The 16,911-nt window shown below is 40.1% G+C and overlaps 1 protein-coding gene across 3 annotated transcripts in view; it reads left to right on the top strand.

Moving 5' to 3' along the window:
* The first annotated feature begins 11,708 nt into the window (after positions 1–11,708).
* The window catches only part of LOC121886898 (leucine zipper putative tumor suppressor 2 homolog), a 34,408-nt gene continuing 29,205 nt past the window's right edge, over positions 11,709–16,911 (top strand). For all 3 annotated transcript variants that reach the window (XM_042397266.1, XM_042397268.1, XM_042397267.1), the window contains exon 1: positions 11,709–11,963. The gene's annotated coding sequence lies outside the window, so the exon portion shown is untranslated. The remainder of the gene's footprint in view (positions 11,964–16,911) is intronic.

Raw genomic sequence — 16,911 nt, 5'->3', positions numbered from 1 at the left:
CCTGTATCGTTGTATGTTTGGTTTATGAATATTGTTTGATATTGTCCTACCATTCTTTGCCTCAGTCCACAATTCACAGAGAAAGGGGCCTCTCTGTCTGCCTCTGGGCTCCATTTCTGACAGACCAGCCCGGGGAAGCTGCTGGCACTGGATTCACTTTACACATGGTATGTTGACCCCTGAGCTCCTTGGACAGCTGAAATTGTAAAATATTGTTGTAAGCTGTGGGAATCATTCCTGTGTGTGTTTGATAAATGTAAGTCACTGTAGATGAGATGGCAGAGGAGAGACAATTCCTGGTCAGATGCAGTGATTGCCAGAGTTTTTTTCCATACTTCTCTCATTTTTTTCTTCTCTGAGCCTTCCTTTAGTGCTTAATGTTTTCCTGTGAATGTTTTACTGCTGTGTAAGTACACGTTGCTTTTCATAATGACTCCAGGCTGTGTGCCGGATGGGTCTGAGTGTCCTCTTGACAGTGTGGGTGTGGGAAAGGGCTGCTGAGGCCTCTGAATGGGGCTCTTTGTGTTTTAAGGCATTTCTGCGCCCAGATGATGGCAGTTCCATCTCCTACCAGCTCCTAAAAAGAGGGAAAAACAAAAATTGGAACGAATGAGAACTTACTCAAATATTTACACTCCGTAGCTGTCAGCCACACTATTATTTTGTTTCATCCAACTAGGCTTTCAGAGATCATAGATCAAGTTTTCTATTTCTTTTCAAAGAGTAAACAGGCGGTGAAGATACACAACTACGTTAAACGCTGAAATCATTATGTACGTCAGAGTGCAGCGCTGCAAGTCTGATTGTTCTCTTTTGTTTTGAATGGCTTGTACCGATCAGAGCTTTGCATGCCTATTCAAATAGCTGCCATCTGGAGAGGGAAGGAGATGAAACAACTTGAGTTACTCTTAATCATGAAGCAAACAAATTGTGCAGAGACCAAAAGAATTCCACTTCATCAAAACACTATAGGATATGAGAGGATGTGAATAGAAGGAGGCCAAGGAAAGATGTTTCAGCTGCAGATAAATCCTCCTGTCATGCAGCATTTGACCTTAAATCCACTGAAAACATCACAATCAGATGTGATGATGAAGAGTATTAGAAATAGATCTACTCCCTAAAGTGACTCCACAAACAAGAAAAAATCCAGGCATTATCATAACAGCGAAAAATGAACTTGAAGCCCCCAGCTGCTCTCGGCAGTGCTGATGATGGGACGCATGGATACATGACATGCATACAGCTCTCCGACCCATTAGCTGCCCTTCATTAAGGCAACTATTTGACCAAGTCTGGAGGTAATTTCATGACCTTCAGTCGAAGTTAATCAGCCGGGGGTTTTGGCACTGCAAAGGGACTTTACTCAAAATCTCAGATGGGGTCGAATTTAGAGTATTTTCAGCTCATCTTGGTTATTCACTTTCTGGCCCAGAGTTAGATGAGTAAATCAATAGCACTCTCAAATCTGTCCAATAAATATAAAGCTAAATCCAGCAGCTGGTTAGTTTAGCTTAGCATATAAAATGGAAACAGCAAGCCTGCTGGTTCTGTCCAAAATAATTAACACATTATGTCTTGTTTGTTTAATTTGTACAAAAACTGTAAAAGTGTCAAAACGACAAGTTGTGGTTTTGTAGTCAGGCTAGCTGTTTCCCTCTGCTTCCAGTCTTTATGCTAAGCTAAGGCTGCTGGATGTAGCTTCATATTTAAACACATTTAAGTGTAGTAACAACCTTCTCATTTCACTGTGCGAATCAAAACATTTCTCAAAATTCTATCTATTCCCGTAAAGCATGTTTGTGCACTTCCTTGTGGCTTAATTAAGTATGGGGAAATGTGCGCTTTCTTTCTTTGATGCAACAACAGACTCATTGTTTATGAAGAATTTCTGCTTTTATATTGAACAATACGGTACAGCAGAGAGAGAGACTGGAAATGTCATACACTCTGATATCCACTTCTTTAATGAGTTGTGAACAATGTGTAGCTTTGATTGTGAGTTAAACACATTTGGGCCAAAAAATCTTCTTTGGAAATTGGAAAATCATCCATGGTATAGCCAAAAGCTCTGGAACAAGTGAATGCAGTGAAAAAGCGGATGGTGAGTTGAAATCCTTGGCATTGTTTGAATACTTGGTGTACCAGTTCATTCACTCACTTATTCACTGAATTTTAAATGCATTTTTAGACTAATCTGGGACTCATTTTTCATGCTGCTGGATAAACCCCAAATTTAGCAGCTGAAAGAAACAGTGAGAATGTTTTTTGACCCAGACTGACATTAAAATAGAAAGTGTGACAGAACATGCTGGGAGAACATTGAGAGCATGGAGGGGTACAATGAGTATGTAGAACAAGTTCAACAGTACACTGTGTCTGTCTATGGTTGTGTCACATTACAATTTCTCCTCTTTGAAGCAGTAACTTTTCTTATCCTTGAGTGGGAAACTGAGTATTTCTTTGCACAGTCCATGAATTGGATGCAAACTGAAATGCTCATAAATAACACCATTCCCATCATGGCAACATGAAGCGCATGCCTTGGTTCTCTGTGCATTTGCAGCCAGAGCACGCTGAGGACTCATGCCGCTTGCAGACAGACCAGAGGATGTTTCAGACTCAAAGCTGATTCAAGATGCCCCAACGACCATCCCCTCAATGTCAGGTCATGGGTGGGTGGGGGGGTTTACTCTGCCTCACTTACTCACGTGCACTCTGCACGTTTGACCCATATTACCCAACAGTAGGTCTGCTGTTGTGCATATTAATAACCATGCGCACATCCTCCCCGCTGTGCTCCCAGACCAAGAGAAGGCTCGTGTTTCAGCTCATTATGTGAATTTAAAGAATAAGAATGGCAATATTCTATACTTTTAGTATTATCAACAAATCCTATGAAGAACCACAATCAGCTCCATTGTTGGCGTAAAATGATTAAAAAAACATGTCCATGAGCCAAACCGTTGCACTGGGTGACATTATAATGAACATGGCCACTGTAGTTTGTTTTGAATTTATACCACATACGAGGGAAGACCCAAAACTCCAGGAATTGCTAAAAAATCTTTCGCCTTTCTAATCCCCTTCAAAGTACTCTCCTCCAGCCGGGATACACTTGTCCCAGCGCTTCTCCCATCCCTGGAAACATTTCCTGTTGTCATCTTTTGTCACCGTGTCCAGAGCCTCCTGCATTTCTTCCATGGTGGATAACTACACCCTACTCCCGTCTATCGATGGCTTCCGGAAAATTTTGGGTCACCAATCGAATACTGTCCTGCTGTGTAGCCTATTGATCTGCATCTGAAAATAGTCCCCAACAAATGCACTATTTACTCCCGTTTGCTTAAAACTACAGTGCCCAGCGGCAAAATGATTTACCCTTTTTAATATAAAAAACCTCAAAACTATATATTTGTGTTGAATTTTAGGGTTCATTCTTGACCATGGAAACAACAGCATGACAAAGAAAAATCTAATTTAAAATAATCTAGCCGAGTTGCTGTTTCTGAAGTTTTTAACCGCATGTCATGGTTTTCCTCAGCGGATAGAGTTGCTCAGTTGTCACGGAGATGGTTTAGAGTCATCATGTGACCTAAGGATAGAATTTCGGTCATTTTAACAGCAGGCGAGCTCTCCCATCTCCATGACAGCTGAACAACTCCATCCACTTAGGAAGGACACAAGAATGGTTGAAAGCTTCGGAAACAAATCGGGCTTTGTGTTTAGAGCTTTTTTTTGTGAAGCCATATTTTCGTGACCAGTTATTAAAGATTTTTGTATTCAGTAGGAAAACAATGGGCTTTAGGCTGAGTGCTACAGACAGGAACATATTGAGAGACAAACGAACACATTGTTTTGGTCTTCTGATGGGATTTATTATCAATAACTAAGATATGGAATAACACCAGACTTTATTCTTAACGCACCCTGATATTTGAATGAATAGGAGCATTTTGTCATTTGTTTCTGCTAGTGTTTGAACTTAATACATGTGTGACTCAAAGAAAATCTAGTGGCTTTGAACTGTAAAGACCTTGGTGAGTCGCAGAAAAGTGCAGTGAATGTGAGTCGGTCTCTTCTGTTGAACGCCCACAGTGCTTTACCTCTCTGTGGGTGGCAGGTAGAGAGGTTCACCTACAAACATCTAAAGGTCACCCAGCATGTTTTGCTCTTGGGTGCTCTGTCAGTGCACCCATACTGAGCTGCAGTCTGTCTCACACCAGTTCCAGCATCCTTACAGGTCCCGTTATTTTTCCTCAGTCACCTCAGAAATGTAGAGGATACCATGCGCTCGTGTCTCAAATTCTGGGCTGTCATGTAGCATTAGCAACGGGCCTTTAGTTAACCATCCACCCCCGGTGACAGAGCTGTACTGTAAACACCTGCCGTCTCAGTGTGCTCGACTGGCCGTGCTCTGCCTTTTGAACACGACAGGGAAAGCTTTTGCGAGACACCAGCGTGCCCAGGGCTTTATGTAACACCAAGATCTGGCCAAAGAGAACGCTGAGGAGCTTAATCTGCCCTGGCACCAACGGGTGTAGAGGCTGCTCAAGAGCCCTGAGGGGACTGGAGAGGGTGCACCATCTTACTCAGCTGTTCAGGCTTCTCGGCGTGCTGGAAAAATTATAGAGGTTAAATTAGGGGGCAGGTAGGGTGACAATGAGAGAATAAATAGTGGTAGTAGAAGACTGTTGGGTTTGTGGTCAGGAAAGTGGAGTCTGAGGTGGAGCGAATAGACGAGGAAACCGCTAAATGAGGCTTTGAGCAGTGGCAATCTCTGTTTTTAATGAGTGGAGGGCCTCATTCCTCTTAAGCAAGCGGTCAGAATTAGAGTCCTACACCAGGGATAAGTGAGGCTCTGGCAGGGCCCCAGCACCTCACACCAGACTTTCTTTTCATTCACTCTGAGAGCGAGAAAGACAGAGAGAAAGGGAGCCGGAGACAGCTTTGCCCAGCCAACCAGGCCTACTCCAGAGCCAGGCCAAAGAAAATGCCCATTCACTCTCAAATTAGCCGTCTGCATGGCCACCTTCAAAAGAAGCCCCTCTCTGCCTAATCTTCTCAGACTGTGTGCACACACTGACTGTCTGCTTCATGAACGCCTGAACGCAGAAAACTAGAGCCAGTGGTCGCCCAGTGCAGCAGTTAATTGAAGCATTATCAGCATAAGCATGGTCAGTTAAGCTGATTATCTGACAGTGTAGTACCCTCCATCGAGAAACATATAAAATAAAGCCGCGCACATGTCGCTAATGCTGAATGTGATCATTTCAAAGCCATTTTCTGACAGCAAGCATGGATGGTAAAGAGTTCTTTGTGATCTATTGAATATTCCTCTCATAAAATGATTGCATTTTTAACTAAGCTCCTAAATTACAAAAGGACAATTGATAACGGGGATCAAAGTGAGTTCACTATTCCTTGGCACACTGATACTGAGATTAGATGGCTGAGGGAGTCTTTGGCACCTCCGGCAGCTCCAGCCTGTAATGACAAAAGATGTTGAATTCCTGCAGAAAACAAACACACAGAGCCAACATGAAACCATGCCAAAAATGTTGATATTCATATCAAGTGACATGTTCTGACAATAAATACATTACACACGGACAACATCTGTCTGTTGGAGATTAGTGACTGACAAAGACAAATAGAGCTGCATGTGTAGAACGTTACTGATTGCTTTGTTTTTACAAGACATATGGAGACATGTTCCATAATCGACTTGTTCATGATTAACAGAAGCATATAAACCATATGCTCCACTCAGCCAAGGGGCTAACTCTTCAGTGTGAGTGACAGCTTCGATGAAATTACATTTTACAGCTCGACAACGGCTGCTGTCCATCAAAATTCTCACGTCCTTAACAGGGGAAAACACCTATCGGATATTGCTATATTCTGTACTGCCTCTCACATGCTGTCACATGGTTACCAGTTTATTTTACAGCAATTTTCAAAGCTTGCTAACTTTTTTAGGTTAGATAGTTTATCCATCTGTTCATCAAAAAGTACACTAAGACAGAACAATGTATGTATTAAGAGGCCGAGATGCACCTTTCAAACCTCTGAGCAAGAGCAGCATCACAAGGGTGAATAGTGAACAAAACTTTACAGTCAGAACAGTGTTTCGTTTGAGTTCATCATACTGTCCCTCTTGTTACGAATGAAGACGGGAGAGACAGATGGAGGACCCAGGTGCAGACACAAGTTGAATGAAAAAAGTCTGTAATAAATCAAAGTTCAAAAACAGGCTTACGTGTCCAAAAAGCCGACAAAGCAGATAATGAGAATACACATGTCCATAGGAGCAACATTGCAATAAAAACTGGCAAGGAATGAACAACTGAGACAGGTAAATGTACTGAGGAACAGGTGAGTGCGGAGGAGGAGCAGAGAAGAGCTGATAGGCTGAGGAAAACACTGAGAGCAGGGCAGGGCTAGTGAGGCTTGATGTGGGGCAGGTGTGGAGGGAAAAGCAGGAAACTGTTCAAACAGACGACAAAAACCCAGAAAACACAATAAAACCAGACAGGACTGTGACGGGACCATGACACCTCTTCTTTATCAGTTTTATTTTTGGTAATAAATTGTCTGTCATAACTTGTATTTATGGTAATGGGCAGGTAATAAAGTCTGGAGAAACTCTGCAGTTCACATTCAGCAGCATCCTCACACATCGCTGAATACGGTTTAACACATTATGACATCCATGAGATTGATAACCTCTGTCTATGCTCTCTCTTCCTCCTTAATATTGCATTTTAATCTTTACTCTTCTCCTTATATACTCTGTTATTCTCTCTGTGTTTAGTCTGCATCATATTGGATCTGCTACCTTTCATTCTTTAAATGATCTTAGCGTTAGGCCTTGTCTTGTTAGTTAGCTTTGGTAAAAAAAAAAACAAACGAGGGGCAATGGTGGAAATAAGTCCATGACTTCATTGTTCTATCCCTGATAAGACTGATATGCTTTATTTTAAAATATATTCATGTTGTCAATAAACCTTAACTTAAAGCTCAACTCCTAGCGTAGCCTAGCTTACTAGCTTAGCTTCTAGTCATCCACAATAAACATACATAGCCTTTCTAACTATATTACACTGGTTTGTGACTTTGCTCTCCTCTTTAAAGTAAATTCCAGCTTGCTAAGAATCCGGTCTTATTTTCATACTTTTGGCCTTGGTTTGTTTCTGTAATAATAATAAGTTTCTCGCTGAAACAAGGAAAAGCTAAAAATAGTTGGACAGGGCAAGAAACACGAGCAGTCAGATGATCAAGCTGGTTTTAAACAAACCCCGGGGTTAGCTAGACTTATTTAGAAGAGAAAACAAAGACAAACTATGAAATTGTTATCCGAACTGTCCAAAGTAAACACTGGAATCATGCAGTCATTCTGTTTGAGGGCCCACAGTTTCACAATCCACATGTTAATGTTCACAGAAAACTAAGTTGTTACCAGAAATGATCCGCTTTGGCTTCAATGTTAATGATCAAACCGCCCCCTACCAGTACCCATCTACAACTACTGTATAATTGACACTTATTAACACTAAATTGTATTTAATAGTAATAATAACCCAGAAAATGTCAGCGAAAAGGCTTTAAACTCAGGCTATATTTAACGTTAAGTAAAGAAAGCTCACACACATATAAATATTGTTTTTACTTACACTACTCAGCTCTTGATTTTTTGCAAAAAAAGCTGGAATTGTCCTTTAAGATAGACATGAAATCATCAGATTAAGTAAATACATTAGACTTTTTTCTTCAGCTTATGGTAACCGTCCACTTGTGTCTCTGTTGTAGTAACCTTTTCATTTAGTACTGAGTCACAGTCACTGTGCTGGGAGGCAGGTCACACTGTGAGCAGCAGATTAAGGTGACAGGCTGTTTGGGTTCAGGTGTCAGCAGGTCAATCCCCATGTTTCCCCTACTTGTCATTCATGCATTTTGTTTTGTTTGTCCTCCCTGCTGGGCATTGCTTTTCAGTGTTTGTGATTATGTGTTTCTTTGCAGGTGTAAAGTCCTTTTATCTTGCTGACAGTAAGATTTCAGTCAACTGTTTTATAGTTTTTCTAAGTGCAAACCTGTAAATTAAAAATGCTGGGGGAAGAGCGCTGTTGAATAATAGTGGAAAAGCTCCAGGAAAGATATACAAGCAGAAGGATCTCGCTTGGTGCGTACTCTACTTCAAATACTGTACATCATGTAAATCAAATGCAAAGTGCACAAAAGGGAATATCAAGTAAGTACATGCATCATATTATAGTACAACTGGGAAAACCTAAAATTTCTTTCCCTGGCTTCCTCTGAACATGCCTAATGTATCATAATGGAAAGTACTGCAGTTTCACATTCAGGAAATGGACTCTCAAATTACTTAGCAGAGATCTAGGGGCCATTTATGAGTGAAATGAGTTGCAGCGTCACTGACCAATTACTTTTCACCGATTATCTCCATCCGGCATGTTTGTGAATAAAATGAGCTCACAGTGGACGCAGAGGAGAGGTCATTATCAGTCAACGCAGCATAATTGCAGATGGGCTGGCTGCTCCGGGCCATGATAGGCATCTTGTGCATGCACACCCCGGCCCAGCCAGGAGGCAGAGAGCACTGGGAACACAATGTCCCCGTGCTCGAGTGGCGAAGAGCAGACTCAGAGGTTTGATTTAGGGAGTCATTATCAACAGACACACTGCATTCAACCCACACACAATTATCAATTACTGTAACAATTCTCTAGTGGCCAGATAAGTGCCGGACAATTTTCCTCCTTTCCCATCAAGCCTGATTGCTGGAGCCCCACCAGCTTAACAGAGCGGCCCAGTCCAGTAAGTCCAATTTCCTCGCAAATGCAGTTCAGCGTGTTGAAAATTAAAGAAAAACTTAGGAAATGTGCTGCATAAACATAAAGTAAATAAGCCAACTAAGGCGAGCATGCAGGAGTGTGTGTTTGTGTTCAAAGGAAGTATGCTAATTTAATTAGCTGCCTCTTTACATGCAGGAAGTAGAAATTTAATTAATTGTTAATCCATCTGTAGTGATGCCGATGTTATCTGGATGATTTCACTTTTGTATTTTCAGTTGTTTTTTCTGTCTCTGCATGTGTAATGAAACCAGGCTACACAGTGGCTTTGCCCCAAAATAGAAAACAAAGCATTATTATATATATTTGTCAGTTTTATCTTTTTTTAAAAACTGCAAATATATAAACTGGAGGAAAAGATCAAATGAAGAAATGTGAAATTCATGCATAAAGATATATAAGCAAGGGGATCTTGGTGTGAACTCTACTGAGAATACTGTAAATCAAATGCTAAACAAAATATCAAGGAATTACATGAATCCTATTAATACACACCGTAATACCTTAAAACTATCTTGCATTTATCTGCATAAGTCTGTATCATGATGAGAACATCCTGCATGGTGACTTTACGCTATAACTTAAAGTTTATTGTTTTAATTTAATCATATAACAATGAAATGTACATGTATTAATGTCTATTTTAAACAGGATAACAAATGAGTTATTTTCTAAAAAATAAAAGCCAGTTTATTAGGTCTAAATTGCTAAAACTAATGGAGTCTAACACAACAAATGCCATAAATCCTGTCTTCACAAAGGTTATAATGTTGAGTTTTTATTCAAACTGTTTTACAGAGATGTTTTGGATCTGAGCGGCGTTTCTATCATTTTGTCCACCCCTTTTACATCAAAATCTGAACCTAATAACCTTCATGAAGGTGTTTTTTGTTGTTGTAGGGCTTTTGTATTAGGTAGGTAGACCTAAAAACTGGCAACTGAACGCATATAAAAATTAAAAAATAGACTTTCTATATAATGCATAATGTTTACTGTATGTGCTTTAAGTATTTTGACTTATGGAGCTTTGACAGGAGAGACTACGTAGAAAAAAAAAACAAAAAACACGTGACATTCATTGCCACAGTTATAAAAAAAAAACCTTGACTCTCTGTGGGACTATGCATATAGCCTTGTTTTACTCCTCTGGAGCAGCAGGGCTTGTCTGAGAGGGTTGAGGTTAGTCAGGTATGACCTCGTTTTACATATTTAGAATACAGAGCGAAGAACCGGTTGTGCTGGAACAGGCTGGGAATCTAGGGTACTTTATCTTCATCACAAACCATTGCACTGTAGGCCTCTGTAATCCTTTTACAACTCAACCACACTGCTTCAATCACTTTATGCAACTATTATTGGACACTACTCTATTATAATGTGTCTAACAGGCCCATATTGTGGTATTATAATACTCTGTGGTGTTTTTAGTGTCTATAGTATCCCTACACTGATTCTGCCCCTATATTCCTTTCAGATATTAAATAAAGTGAATAGTTTGCTCAGATGTTTTTATATTTTGTTAAAACTGATTATTTAATCATCATAAAGTCTACTGGGCCCAGTTAGTGTCCTGGCTTTAGGGCAGGATGTGAGCTGAAGTGTGTTACTACTACTGTGTGTGTGTGTGTGTGTGTGTGTGTGTGTTTGTGTGTGTGTGTGTGTGTGTGTGTGTGTGAAGCGTACCACACAAGCAGGACAAAACCGGAAGCTAGCGAGTTGTCATTCAAAATAAAAGTATGCAACTTAGTTATGGCACCATTATGTGGGCATGTCAGTGCTGCAGGTCTAAAGGGAGCTTTATACCTTTATATACACTGAATGATTATGGTAAGAAAAACCCATTTCAATGCTCATATGGGTGCTTGATTATTGTTTTAAAGGACCAGTGTGTAGGATTTAGTGGCATCTAGCAGTGAGGTTGCAACCAACTGACAATGTCTCCCGTCACTCTCATGGATGTATAAAGATAATTGGATACAGCGTTAGAGGCGGGGCCCCGTTCATTCAAATAAAAGTTCAGTGGCACATGAAATCAAAAAAGCCACTTCCTGCTGTAAAGAAATTGCCTGGATGAAAACATACTGCGCAGGCTCTATGGGCTGCATGCAACCATTGAGCATGCCAGCTGAGATGGCTAACTCCCAGTTTAGCCCTCCGGCTAAATCATCAGACCAAATAGATCAAATTCTGATAGTGAAACAAGTAATTTTGTGGGGGTTGTGATGCTCAAAATGCTGATTTTGTGATGCTCATGTATCTGCTGATTTTCAGACATCTCTTTCACAATGTAAGTCTATGGGAAAAAAGTCTTTTTGGGCCAGCGTGCATCACATAATGTTGTAATTACACATTACACTGCGCATTCCTGTATCCAGTTTTCTTTATACATCCATCCCCCTTTACATGCATGTAGGAGAACCTATGATGGTTGCGAAACTTGCGATAAATTCGAAAGGCCCTCTTGAGAGCCTTCACATTTTGGTTTTGTCCATTCTGGGCTACTGTAAATACATGGCGGTGCAACATGGCAGCCTCCATGGAAGAGGACCTGCTCCCTATACAGATATAAAGTGCTCATTGTAAAGACACAAAAACACAACAATTCTTATTTTCATGGGATTACACATTAATTAAAGCACTTATGAATATTGTATATATATGTTCTGCCAAATCTTTTCTGCTAGATGCCACTAAACTCTACACACTGCACCTTTAAGACAGACTTGAAAAAAAATGTGAACTCATCCTTTAAGGTAAAAAAAAAAAAAAAAAAAAAAAAATTAGGCTATCTTATTTTGACAGCCATAACCGGATGTAGCCGTTGCTATTGTTGCAAGCTTGTCTGTGTCTCTTTAACACGAGCAGCGTCTGTTCAGACCTCCGCACAACAACAAACGCGCTTTACGCGGCAGGAAGAGACCCAAGAAGGAGAAAGAAAGATATTTAACATGTAGGTTTTGTCAGCAGACACCTTCGAAAAGTTAACAGTCTGTGGATAAGAGGATTTTTTAAAAACGGGACAAAGAGACCGTCGCATCCAGATTTTCTCGGCAGACTTTACAGAGCAGAGCAGACTGTCCAACATACATGGTAGGTTTGTTTTTTTTTTTTTTTTACTGGGTTTACTGTTGTTTTAATTAACTCAAGAATAATATAATTATTGATTTAAAATGTTTTTAACGACGTTGTAACTGCAGCAGTACAAATGTGCCGTGTTGTTGTGTTTTGTAACTTGAAAGCAATATATATAAAATCACCTTTTCGTCTCTCTGCACAGGTGTGAAGGTTAAATTAATCACTCTGGTTGGTCATGTGTGTATTTTTCTGCCCTTCAAGCAAATATAACCAGTTAATATTACTTCATGGAGGAAATTAAGCGTCTTTTTCTACAAGTAGTGCTCCAAACTAAGTCTTTTACCATGTAAAATACTACCTGGGGGCCCCTGGAGTTAGTGTTTTTTTTTTCTGTCAGATCAGATGTGGTCCAATCTAAAAAGCCACAGTTCCCTTTCATCATTATGTGCATCAGACATGACAGGTTGAGTGGGTTTAGACATAACAAAGTGCCTCCTACACTATATCCAGACTCATTTCCTGCTCAGACTTCCAACTTCAGTCCAGATTACGACCCAACAATTTCCTTATCATGAACCTTCAGCATGTTTCTCCACCTCCCTCCTTAAAACAAATCTTACTGCCTTTTTATCTTATCAGTGGTTTTAACAAGCTAAATGCAAGCCTAGACAGTTCATGCTTTATATGCATGTTGTAGGAATGTGTGTCAGACTGCACAGACTATAAAACACTCCTGCTTTCTTAAGAGTTGTCACACTATCAAAATATGTTTTTAGTCTTGGACAGTTTGTTCAGGGGTTTTGTCTGCTTCTGAAGTGGGGAAATATGAAAGAAAATCCTTAAACTTCCTTAAACCAGGCATCATTTGGGATTTGAAATCCATGTCTGCTCCATAGATAATAAATAGGGGTCATTGAGTCATTGTTTTAAAATAAAAAATGCTAAAATTCTCTCTTTTCACCTTATCAAATATGAATATTTTCTGTTTTATCTTCTTCTCTGGTATATGTTTGGGTTATGGATTGTTGGTCCAGACAAAACAAGACATCTCAGGTTGCATCTTGGGTTTTGTTTCACATTTTTCACCTTTTTATGGCATTTTTCAGACCAAACGACTACTAGATTGATCCAAAAATAATCGTCAGATTAACCTATAATGAGGATAATCTTAAATTGCAGCCCTAATGAATATAATATAATAATATTCTCTTGTTCATGGATGAATCATTCTTCACTTCTTTCTGGTCTTCACAGATGTTTTATAGCCCAAACATTTTTTTTAAACCAGTACTTAAACGTCTTTTAGTTGCAAGAGCTCACCATAATCTTCCCATTCACTGCCTGTTGGGACAGTGGCAGATTTTACAACCCAGTGACAACACAAAACAATCCACCGTCTATTTTCTAGCTTGAGAGAGAGCAGTTCACTTTCACTGAACAGCCCTGTGGCGCAGCAATAACATGTGTGAATTCTTAAAATGAATGGCATTCCCCCTCTGACGCCGTCTCGGCTCCACACAGAGCTACTTTTCTCAGAAATGATTGCACTGCCAGGTGAGCTGTGAGACCGGGAACTTCACGGTTTGTGTTTTACCAGGAGAGGAAACAAGAATATAACTCGGTGTTAAGCTCACGAAAGTTTGCTTGTTGGTAAATTGAATTTCTATTAAGTGGGATTTATGAGTTCATATGTGCACAGCAGCTCTGTGGTGTGTTAATACACCCAAAATTCCCAGGAGTGCTCATTTAGGTAATGAGGTTAAAAAAAGCACCATCTATTTTTGTATGCAGCCGCCTCATCTGTAAACAAAAGGCCAAATACTTGGAACAAGATGATAACATGACAAAGGCGAACAAACGAACCTCCAGCCCCCCCCTTCCCCAACTAGACCCCTCCACCCCCCAACTCTGCAGGATGTCATATTCAAATTTCCTCAGCCTAAACACATTGGGGGGAGGTCAAATGCTTACCTCAGCAAGCTTGAAAAGATGATAATTTCTCAAGTGGTTTTCTTCGCACATGACAAGCTTCCGTCAAAAACTGTCAGAAGACGCTTTGTCAGCATATCAGGGTGTTAGCATCCAGCTAGCTCCCCTGTTCTAGACACGTCCCTCCATGATTACATGACAGAAGGAATGTCTGCAGGCTTAGGGCTGGGTTTTATAGCATCTTATCAAATTTGAGTTCGATATTGAAACCACTTCTTGAATCAGTGTACTTTTGAATTTCTTATTGAGTATAATCAGGGAATCTGGGATGGAAGCAGCTTCTTTGTTCTTCTGAATGTTGTTTTTATAATGCGAGGAGATTAAAGATTCAATGAAAGAGTTTAACAAATATTAACCAATATTTTACCATTGTGGACCAGATTTAAAATCAGAGCCTGACACTTTGTGTGCAATAAGTATGTTTATGGTTTATTAGCTATGAGTTCTGTTTTATATTTGTAGTTTTGGGAAATATTTGGGAACTTGGCATTCTTACTGCAGTTGTGTGGTATTATTACAGATGTTTTCGGTGTTACCTGCAGATAAAGTGGTTTAAAGTCCGTGTAAAGCAATATTAAATATTTGCTCTGAGTTTGTGACACCACAGAAAAATGTGTAGTTAACCACACAGCCAAATTTTGAATGAAAAATCTCCAAATATATAAAATTAGGTTTCATAATCGTGGAAAAAGAAGCAGTATTCTCTGCTCTGAAATGCTGGGGATGTGTCCTCTGAAGGCCTGACTGAACAACCTGTGAGTTAACAACGCTTGTACCAAACTCCCGTATAAACATACACAATCTAAAATAGGCCTTGTCTGTTGCTGTAAAGCAAGCAACATGGGTGATATTTTAAAGATGAATTAACTTTAGGAGCCACTGTTAAATTCAGCGGGGTTTAAAATAACTCCTTGAGCGCTAACGTTGACCAAAAATGGCCCCATTTACCAGTAACAGCAGATTATCTGAAGTGACTCCTAGTTGTCTCTGATGAAAGTTTGTAAAACTACTTGGTGTAAAAATAGTAACCATGAGTATGTGATCTCTAGTGTTTATATAGTGGTGGTGGGGGGGGGGGGTTATGCTAGTAACCCCTCTACGTCATCGAGCCACCATTTCAGGCCCGCCCAAAATATCCTGAACAGAGAAATGGTGAAAAACAGTTTAGCGCTCTAACCGACAGTCCACAACCCAAAGATATTCAGTTTACAACCATAAAAGACTGAAGAAACCAGAAAATATTCACATTTGAGGAGCAGGAACAAGAGGTGGACAATTTTCTGTCTATCAACTAATCAATTAATTGACCGATCATTGCGGCTTTAAAACTAAATATCTTTGAGTTGTTGACTGTTGCTCGGCACAGAAGAAGACATTTAATAACGTCACCTTAAGCTTTAAGAAACAGTGAACAACATTTTTCACCATTTTCTGACATTTTATAGACAAACAAACAACTTTCAAACAGACAAATTAATCAATACTGAGAATAATCCTTAGTCACAGCCCTGATACATTCCCTCGTGTTTCTTTACAGCATTACAACTCGCTATCTGCTCTGTTTGTTCTGGATTTTTGAACCTATTTACATTCGAGTCAGCGGACGTGAGATAGCGTCCCTTTGGACCACTCCCTCCCGTAGAAAATATGTGGCCTCTGATTCACGGTGGCAAATATGTACATACTGTTCTGGCCTCGACTATTAAATCCATTATCATCAACAGAGTCTCTGAAGTAGCAACATCTCTCCTCTTCATAAGATAAGAATTACTGTAGAGTCGTTAAAGTAAAGGACACTTTATTGAAGAGCAGGTCTGAAAGCCTTGAGGTTCAGTGTGTGCATACAGAACATGTTCCTGTGGGTGTACGTCCTTGTGTGTGCAGTATATAGTTGTACCTTTTTAATCATCCATGTGTAGGAACACAGCTTGTTGGTTTCTTAGGACTTTTGGGTATGAGGGAGACATGGAGGTGTGAGTATTTCATAATAGAGAACGTGTTTTTCTGTAAGCGATGCTACCTGTCTGTCGTGCCGCTGTGAATATTGCCCTTGAGCCGTTTAAACAGAAGGTCAAGTCCCTCCATTCTTTGCATTAGGCTGTGCAAACCATCTCCCCGAAGAACAAATAAAAAAAACTTTTTAGAAGACAAAGACAATAATGGGAACATGGTGGGAGGTGTGTTGCTGTCAGGCAACATAAAGACCGTGTTGTATTTTTAGTTTTCCTGAAGGCCCATCTTGTCAAATGAAATGCTTATTTAGTATTTTGTGGGTTTATGTTGTGTCCCATTTCGTCGCCGGTTGTGTGCTGTAATTAGTGATGCTGCACAGATTCCCAGACCTCAGTATGTAAAACGCTCCGAAATAATTGCTCTGTGACTTGGTGCGGCTTTTCAGACAATAAGCCGTGACGCAGAACGAGCTACAGGCTTATGTCTGTTTAGTCTCCACATGACAACAGAAGAAACACATCTCGAGTAAAAAAAACCTCTTAAGATTGTGTCTTTAAACATCTTAAAAGGTAATATCTGTTAACAGAAGACTCGCTGAAGGCTGTTTTTTGCGGGCAGGTGAGGATTTCACGGATAGTTAGCAGACTGCTGGTTGTTAAAGATCTGCTGTAGTGTCAGAACACTGTATGACTCGGGCAATATGCTGAATCCACAACACATGCAGTGTGTTGACATAACAAAGGTTATGCACTGCAGTTAACCGTCAGCCTTCCTTTTTTAATTCCTTTTAGAGAAGGTCTGAATAGATTTTAATCTGCTTTCTAATGTTTCTTTAAACCTCTGTGGAAACTAGATAATGTTTACTGTGACGGGATGATTCAAATCTTTAAGTTGTTAGTCACAGAAAACAAGTCCACCGTACATCACAGTCATGAGTATGTATGATAGCCATCGGTTCTTGTAAACAGTCTTTGACCCTCGTCTGCTGGGTACACGTGTCTGTAAATAACACGGAGGCGAT

This window comes from Thunnus maccoyii, chromosome 20 (genome assembly GCF_910596095.1).
Source record: "Thunnus maccoyii chromosome 20, fThuMac1.1, whole genome shotgun sequence".
NCBI classification, from domain to species: domain Eukaryota; kingdom Metazoa; phylum Chordata; class Actinopteri; order Scombriformes; family Scombridae; genus Thunnus; species Thunnus maccoyii.
Note: the sequence above shows the minus strand (reverse complement) of the source record. Positions and strands in the feature narration are given on the sequence as shown.